At 35.1% G+C, this 9,606-nt stretch overlaps 1 pseudogene; it reads right to left on the reverse strand.

Annotated features, from left to right (window-relative positions):
• Positions 1 to 4,968: 4,968 nt before the first annotated feature.
• LOC102883232 lies at positions 4,969 to 8,846 on the reverse strand (annotated as a pseudogene).
• Positions 8,847 to 9,606: the final 760 nt, after the last annotated feature.

Here is a 9,606-nt window from a genome sequence, read left to right on the forward strand (position 1 = left end):
AAAACTAAAATACCATATCTCCTTGGATGACGATGCTCAGCTGGAGCTTCACCTGTTGTGTTTGTGTGATTCTTTCCAAATGGAAGATATCCACTCCACTTTCATATTACACCCAATCCCAGTATTTCAACTCTTGTCAAAATTCTCAGTCTTGAACTGCAGTGCAGCAGGTTCTTCCAAATGCAAGTACGACAATACAAACTTATATACTATCAATTTTTTAAAGTACAGAATTCTCTTCCATACAATTCTATTACACATATGTGCAAAATATCCATAGCGATTAAATATTCATGACAACAGAGGAAAGTATAAGGTTTAAAATGTGCCTTCTATGAGAAGGTGTGATCCACATCTAAGTCAGTGTTACTCTGTGGCCACTAAAAAACATGTCATTTACATTTTTTTTTTTTTCTATTTACTGCTTCCAAAAGAAAACTACTTGCTTTATGCTCTATTTAAAGCGAAAGCCTGGTAACATGCCTTCGCATGCAGGGTAAGACCGAGTGAAAAACAAGTGAGAAACTGGCTGTAGGTAAACGTGAAGAGGTGACTGTGAGATGACTCCTTCAGAACTTGTGCAACACACGTCCCCGGCTTCATCAGCCTGTCATTACGAACTGAGAGTATGTTTCATTTTTGTGTCTAGGTAATTATGGATAAAGTCTCTGACTATAGATATTAGCACCTGTTTGTCTAGCACACAGTTTGGAGAGTTTCCAGGGTGCTGCCTCACAAGCTTTGTTGTAGTCAGTTCCCACCCTACAGGCTTCCCATCCTGTTGGCCTATAGGATTGTTACCTTTGCTGCTACTAATGTTGATCAGATAGCTACTCTGTCTCTAACTACCACCGGCATTGCTTGTCCATTTTCTCTCAAAACATATACATATACACACATTCACATTATACACTTAGAATATGAAAATACATATGTTATAGGTAGATTTACTGTAGTTTGAAGACCTAATCCTTTATTAAATAATGATGGAAGCAAGGAAGGCAAACAGGGAAGTATAGTTGATAGTATTAAAAGAATTGACTTTTAATCTTTTTAGTCATTGTTACTACTGGAGTGATCGGAGTTCCGGGAACACACACACCTCTAGATCCTTCTCATTGCTGAAGAAATGAATTTCAACTCAGTGAATATGAGAAATATTTGTTTATTAAAAGCACATTATGAGGTAGAAGATAGCTCAAGCTTAAAACTGGCTAGCCACATGGAAATGAGTTTATGTATCCCTAAGGAGGGGGCACAGGTTACAGCCAAGGAAAATGGGGAGCTGTAACCCCAGGGGAGGGATAGGTCTGCATTATATTTGGGGGCCGTGATGAGGTGTTCCTAAGACATTCTTAGGTGATTGGCAGGTGAGGTCATCTTGATTGACATCTGGCTGCTCTATAACTTTGCCTAGTGTGCTGGTGCTTACCCAGAATTCAGTCTGTCATAATTAGAGTCATGAACTTCCAGGCTTAGTCATGAGCTTATAATGATTGTATAATGAGGCTGAAGTTAGGGACAGTACTTTCTGAGCATACGTTTGTAGCTAGTTAGGCCAGCAGCTTTTATGGTCTTTGTGCTCTAGGATTTGGGGTAATTTATAACCCTAAAAGGGAGGTATTTCTGGGAGGTCCTTCAGGAAGGTCTTTAAGGGAAGTTTCTATGGTTACAGAGCTGGGCCTCCTCTATTCCTTTGTTTCCCTGTCACTCATGTTAGACTAGCTACCTAACATCGTGACTATGGAATAGAGATGGGTGAAGCATTTATTTATATTTAAAATTATTTATTTATAGCTTGATAATATTCTCTTTTAATTTTTTCTAATGCCGAAGTATTAAGCTTTTAGGGGAAGGAATCTTTTTCTTCGGCTAAGTAACAGTCCTAACAGGCAAAATTTTTCTTGTTTCCAAGAATATTGTTTTTAAGGTTATTAACACCTCTTTTAACTGTAGATATTTGGCATGGAGAATTTAGCTGTGCTCAACTCTGTTGATTTGCTCCTGCATTTGTGAAATTTTTTTTTCTAAATTCCCTTCAGTTCTTAAATACCAAAAGCAAATCAGAAATAGTCTCTGTATGTGTATGTCTTCTGACTTTTTGTTAACTGAATCGGTGTTTGATTGGAAGAGGTTTTTATTTAAAAAAAAAATAGTATCTATCCTCATAGCTATTAGTCTACATCTAAGTTACTACCTTGTTATAGCTCTTATCTTGTAACCTTTCAAAGTAATGAAAAATGAAAATTATTATCATTTAACTACTTTAAATCTTTATGTATATCATTCCTTAGACAAAATGTCAACTATTGGTAAGCAGAATGAGCTTTTCATAGGTATGATAGCACGAACTGACCAATAATATGGATTAATGGAGAACAAACATAGAGAGTTTCCAGAAGAAAAATTCTTAGGATATATATTTCCTGGCTTTCAATATTTTGATACATAGCCTAAGGAGAGGTCTCAACTCTTAGGCTGTTTATGAAAAGCACCTCTCATTGTCATTATGGTTCAATGAACAATCATGGAAAGTCCTGTTTGTGGGACTTACCCCTTTTTCTTACATGCAAATGCAAGTCTAATCATGCTTCTCTTTTACTTAGACCTCTTACCCTGGTTCCCCCTGTGTCTCAGGAATGTTGCCCTGCTTCATCCTCAGGCTTTTCTCCATTACTTTAGCTAGTTTTCTCTTTTGTTCTCTATCCTCATAACTAATGGAGAGGTTCTACATTTTTGACATGTTCAGATCTCCTACTTTTGTCCTCAGCATACTCCAAACCAATTTCTTCTTCACAGAGCTTCTGTATTGAAAGTCACTACTAAGGTATCCTTTGCCTGATCCGGCAATCTCTTTTTGATTCTTCTTATGGACTCAAGTCTAAAGCCAGATAGCTTAATTCAGTTGCACTATTTATTAACTGAGACTCTGGTACATTACTTATTTTCCCTAGGCCTCAATTTCTTCATCTGTTAAATGGGGCTAACAGGTTTGTTGTCAGGGTCAAATGAACTAATGCATATAAAGAATTTAGAATAGTGCTCAGCACACAGAAAGGACTCAGTAAATGGTAACCATTATTGCTGTGGTTATAAACCTTTTCATTCATTTGAACTCCTACTACATGCTAGGCACTAGAGCGATAGAGAAAAAGGTCTAGTTCCTGTGTTAAAGAAAATTATAGTCCAGTCAGGAAAATATACAAGTAAAGAGAAAATATCAATAATATTGGATGATAAATCCATACAATGAACTATTATGTAACCAAAATTGACACTGGGCCTAGATTTAATGATATAAGAAGATATCCATAAAACATTATTAAAAATAGATATAAACCTACTTTTATTACACATGCTATTATTTTTTTCCTGTAAGCAGTGCTAAGCACCTGAAATATTTTGAATACATAGTAAGTACTAGGATTATAGAAGTGAGTAAGACAGACATACACAAGGAGTTTACAAATTTGGTGATGAGGGAACCACTACTAAACACATAATTCTTAATGGAATGAATATTATGAAGTAGATGTAAGAAATTCGATAACAGTTTTTCTGGAGCTAAAGTAGATTAGAAGATCCCTTCTCTGAAATATAATGTTTAAACTGAGATTTGAATGATAAACACAAATTAATTTCATGAAAAACTGGAGTAAAAGAGTTCACAGCAGAGAGAAGAAGAAGAAAAAATTCTAAGACGTCAAAGCATGATATGTACAAAGAATGAAAATTTCAATGTGAGTTGGAGAGGAAGTGATAAGAAGAGTGACATACTGTAAGTATGGAAATGTAGGTAGGGACCAGATCTTCTTTGTCCTTAAAGATTACAGTAAGGATATGATTTTTTTTTCTAAATCCAATAGGAAATTTTAAAAGAATATTAAAGAGAAGAAAGACTTGAATAATTTATAACTTTTTAAAAAACTAAACTGCTTGAATTGTGGAGAATAAGAAGGGGTGAAAATACACATAGGGAGGAGGATATATACCAAAATGTGTTGACTTGTGGGCACAGAGCAAATATCTCAAAACATGGCAGATTGGTTAACTTTATTCTCTTTAGATTTCTGTATTTTCTAAAATATTCACAATGGACCAATATAATTTTTTAAATAATAAAAGTCAATAAAACATATTAAAATTCTAATACAGTATTGTAGTTGTTATAGCTAAGGAAAGTAGAGATTAGAAAGAATACCTAATGTAGACTAAAGGAGGACAACTACCTAGAGAAGGTGAAAGATGAGTTAAGTGCTGATGCATGGGTAGTTCAGCCAGACCAAGGAAGGGAGAATAGATCTTCTGAATCGAAGATAAAGCAATTACAAAGATATGTTGATTAAAGAGAAGATGATTCTAGGTGCAAAGTATGCCATGCCCAATGATGTGGCTAAATAGGTAGGCAGGAGAAGGATATTTAGATAGCATGCTAATAAATTTCAAATTTATTCTGAAAATGGTAAATACTAATTAAAGGATTTTTAGCAAGAAAGTGGCACAGTGAGATTGGCATTTCAGAATAATCATAATAGCAAGAGGTGGGATAATGCACTGGATGAGAACAAGACTAGATGTAGAAAGACCTCTTAGGAGTCTTACTCATTGAACCAACAATAATAGTACCAAATGCCTAGTATATAAAAAACTATTGATCCAGATATTGGAGGAACAGTGGTAAAGAAGAAAGAGGGTCACTGCTATCTTTCAAAAGTTTAAAATCTAGCACACCGACGAAAGAATACAGGTGAGAAATACAGCATTTACTACTTCATTAAAAAAATTATATGTTACTTGTATTAGAAGTAGAAAGTACAGGTGAATAAGAGGAATATGAACAAAATTAACCATCATTCCAACCCCCAGAAAATATTTGTATTTTATGGTATGTATTTCTAGATTTCTCTCTTTCTTTTTAGATTGTCCTAAATTGTTTAGTAGGTAAGAATTTTACAAACATTGCTTACATTAGCGATAATGGTGGAGCTGGAGAGTATTGCGCCTTCTCCAAGCTGCATGGTGAGAACCATCAATAGTGTGGTGAAACTTGCAGCTCTTTCCAAAACCACAGCACTTGCAGCTTGCAGATGTCAGCCCTTGCATTTCCATGTGCTTGTGGACTGGCTTGGTGATCCACTGGGTGTCAGGATTCCATCTGATAGATTTATGGAATGGATTGATGAGGATACCATCTCAAAGAATTTATACATGGAATCTTCACCAGCCCAGTAAGAATTCAGGACTCTCAGATCTCCTACAGTGGCATCTAGCTCACTCCTCAGCAACAGGCTGATGGCTGGAGCGAACTTTAGTTGGTTTAACACTGTGATGGACAGGCTTGCCGTAGGTCGCACCCTTAGAGACTGGGCATTTGTGGTCACCATAGAGCATGCAAATCCAATATGTGTCATAACCTTGCTGGCCTTGTTTCTCAGCCTGGGTGGTTCATAGAGCAGCGTGTGATGGGGGCCCTGTAGAGCACAGAGAGCTGGCGGTACTGCCAACAGCACATCCTGAGAAGAAAGAGCATTACATCGAACTGCTTCTTTTTCCATAGCTCTTGGATATACCTATAAACACCTGTTTTAGCTTATCTGATGGCTGCGGCCAGACAGAAAGGCTAGATTTTTTTTCATACATATATGTATGTATTTCTTATTCATATGGTTATACAAATAAATCATACCATATTTAATATATAATCTGTTTTCCACTTAACAATGTATAGCGATCTTCTCATGTTTATAAATCAACAGTTAATGTCATTTTTCATGAGGACATAATATTCTGTTGCATTTTAGGGCATTTTGGGGAGCACTATTCAAACAATATTGGAGTACATATTCTTGTAGGCAAATTTTTGAGAACCTTCTTATTTCATTAGATTAAATTCTTAGAAGTGAAATCAAAGGAAATGCACATTTTAAAGGCCTTTAATAAATAATCACTCCAAATCCTTCTATATACTTTTTTCCACTGGCTTCTGTAACATACTCTTAGGTCCTTTTTACCATTCGAGCAACTCATACCCAGTCTTCTTCACTAGTTCGATGTTTCACTTTGGAATCACTTGGGGATCTTTAAAAAATACTGACTCCTGGCTTCTATTCCCAGACACACAGATTTCATTGGTAGGCAGTGAGACCTGACCATCAGTGTTTTAAAAAGTGCCTTATAAGAACAAAATTAGAGGTATCACACTATCTGATATCAAACTATACTACAAATCTCTATTAATCAAAACAACACGGTACTGGCATAAAAACAGACACATAGATGAATGGAACAAAAAAGAAAGCCCAGAAATAAATCTATGCCTATATGATCATTTAATCTATGACAAAGGAGGCAAGAATATACAACAAGGTAAAGACAGTCTATTCAATACACAGTGTTGGGAAAACTGGATAGATACATGCAACAAAATGAAACTGAACTATCTATTTCTTCTCAGGCCCTGATTGATAGAACAATGAAACTCATTGTTTAACCCAAGACTGGTATTTTAAAACTTCATGTTAAAGTCTGACTCAATTTACTTAAAGAAATTGCACAGAAAGCTTGAACTTGAAGAATATTGATCTCAGGACATCACCTGTGAAAGTCTAATAGACATGACTTTGTCTAATTTCCCACCAGGAGGAGGATGTTTTGGTGGCATGTGGATTATGCTCGGTGGGGATATTTTTGGAGCTGTAGGTATGTCTTTGGATATGCTCTAGGTAATTGAACAGTAAATTGTAGTAACTATCCACTGTGATTCCATTTTATGCCAGTAATTTTTCTTTTAACTTTCTGTATGTAAAACAATCTGGATTAAGACTCTTGACAATTTAGCAGCATCGTTTTATTTGAACAAAGGGGTATTAAGGGACATAAACTGACCTGTCTGTGCATGAAATCCAAACTGATATGAGTATTTGAGATTTTGACAAAACATTCACCTTAAATAAAAGCAAAAACCAGGCAAGTGACACGGATGCAGTCAAATTCAGTAGAACATTGATATTTGCAATATTTATGGTGTAACCATATTCTTCTTATCATGATATGGTATTTGATGTGAGCATTGAAATGACTATTCACATATGAACTATTGCTCCTTTTCACATTTTCTTCACCCATATTGGGAGTTTTGAATAACAGATAGGAATGCTATGTAAAAGAGATATTCTTGTATATTATCTTTTTATTATCCTAATATTAATCCCATAATACGATATCCTTTTTTGAGAAGATTGCAGCCAGTCAAAAACTAATTGACATATCAAGGTTAACATGACATTTCAAGCTTAAAACCCCCTAAAGAAAAAAGCCGTTCCCTTATAGCCAGCATTTTGGGGGTATTATTACTTTCTGATCCTTCTGAATAATGTACACATATACTGGGAAAACAGTCATAACAAATCTCTTGCCATCAAGCTTACCTTTGCTCAGTGCGGAGGAATTTTGCATAGCATCCTACATGAGGTGGCAAAATTGTTCTAGTATCAGATTATAGTAACCTTTTTCCTAATTAAAGGTAGAAAAGAAAACAATACCATGTAAAACTTTTCATGGATTCGCAATAAAAAAAACTGCTATCTTATTTGAACTTAGATAAAATGGTTTTGAACACATAGTCATTATCTTAATATAGTGGTCATTCAATAGAGAAGTAGTCCTGCCTTCAGAAAGGGTATACTGAAATTTGGACCATGTCCTTAATGGACACACTGCTAAAGAACTTTATGCATTTGACAGCACAAGAAGATTGCACAATATACTTTGGAGATGTTAGAAAGGTACAGGTGTACAATGGAGACATTCAAAATGATGCTGTGGAATTAAATTTATTGACATGAACTGATATTCACGATATATCGTTATATAGACAAAAAGACTAAATTGTATGATAACAGGATAGTTTTGGCAGCAAGTAAAATTATAATTATAATTTTAGATTTGTTGATCCAATTGATCTAGTCCAGAGATACAGCAGGCTTCAGGGTTGGTTGATTCAGTGACCCAACTATGTTATCAAAGAACTAGTTCGTTTCTCTGCTCTGTTACTCAAAATATCTGTTTCATCCTGCAGCTAGTTTCTAAAATAATTATATGATAGATTCCAGGGGCAATTGAGTATAACTACTTGATTACTTACTTATATTTAGATAGAGAAAGAGAGAATGGCTATTACTTCCTGTAAAGATAAAAAAGGAACATTTTTAGAAGTCTCTAGCAACCATCTTCTCACTTATCAATGGTTAGAATTGAAAGGTGCAAAATAATAAGCTCAGTTTGCAAAGGGATGTAATTCCCTTTCCACAAGTCAGGATCACTCATTAAGTTAAGGTGAGTTTCCCACATCAGACTGTTGCAAGTCAATGGAGAGTAGGATGGGATACGTTTGGAGAATCAAACATCATTTTAATATCTATCTATCTATCTATCTATCTATCTATCTATCTATCTATCTATCTATCATCTATCTACCTAATCTCTACCTATGAGTAGACTAGAAAATTAATCCTACAATATGATAGTATCTGGGCAATGGAATTACATTTCTTAGAGATTTTTAAAAATTACCAATCTATCTGTATCTACGAATAGTTAGAAAAGTAATACTATAAAAATATGGATTTTAGACAATGGAATTATTTTTATTTTACATTTTCTTCTTTTTGATTACCTGTATGTAATATTATTTTATAAATAAGCATGTATTGCTCTTGTCTTTTTAAACTTTAAGTTGGAAATTTTCAAATAAATTGCCAAATAAAGAGAATAGTATAATGAACTCTCGAGTCCACATCACTTAGCTTCAACAGTTACCAACTTGTGACAAATCTTGTTTTACACATTGTGTCATACAAAGAAGAAAAGTTGATTTTAGTTTAAAAAATTTTTTTGAGCTAGTTATCTACTTAACATTTTCCCTAATCCATACAACCCACCTTTATGCGAATCAGATAAATTAAGTCAAAGATAGCCCAATATTTTTCTTGACAATTGTCCAAGATCCCTCTTGAATTATGCCAAATTATTTCTTTGAAAGTCTGGTTTTGTTCACCTTCTTACCCTATTGATGCTTCTCAAAAATTTGTATTGCAGTATCCCCAACATCAGGGGGAAAAGCATATGACTCTAGAAATCTGGGCATACAGAATGAACTGGCTCACCAAAAGCAGAGTTATTTTGAAATCTCAATTTTATTTTTAGAATCTGTGAAAATTTGCATCTTATCCTATCTATCTTGTTTATAGAAATAGAATGTTTTTAAATTACTCACCATTGAATACATTTGACACTGTAAGAAGATGGTCCATGCTGATCTTATGGCTTCCTGTTTTCCAAGGCACCTTGACAAATTCACCTGTGAACACAAGGTCCCCAGTTTTAGTGCCTAAGCTTTTCTCCCCATTCAAGACCCGGCTTCTTTCCTTTGACTTTGTTTCCTTGACTTTGAAACTCCATTCTCTTTAAAGACTTCGGCTTCAATTCAGCCTCTTGCTTTCTCCACTGCAGAACTCCTCAACTAGTGTGCCTGACCTACCTTAGGAACTAGTCCTCAGTTGCTAGCCCAGTGACTCTTGTCCTGGCCAGGCCTGACCCAGTACCCTG

Source organism: Pteropus alecto, unplaced genomic scaffold (genome assembly GCF_000325575.1).
Source record: "Pteropus alecto unplaced genomic scaffold, ASM32557v1 scaffold46, whole genome shotgun sequence".
In the NCBI taxonomy this organism is placed as follows: domain Eukaryota; kingdom Metazoa; phylum Chordata; class Mammalia; order Chiroptera; family Pteropodidae; genus Pteropus; species Pteropus alecto.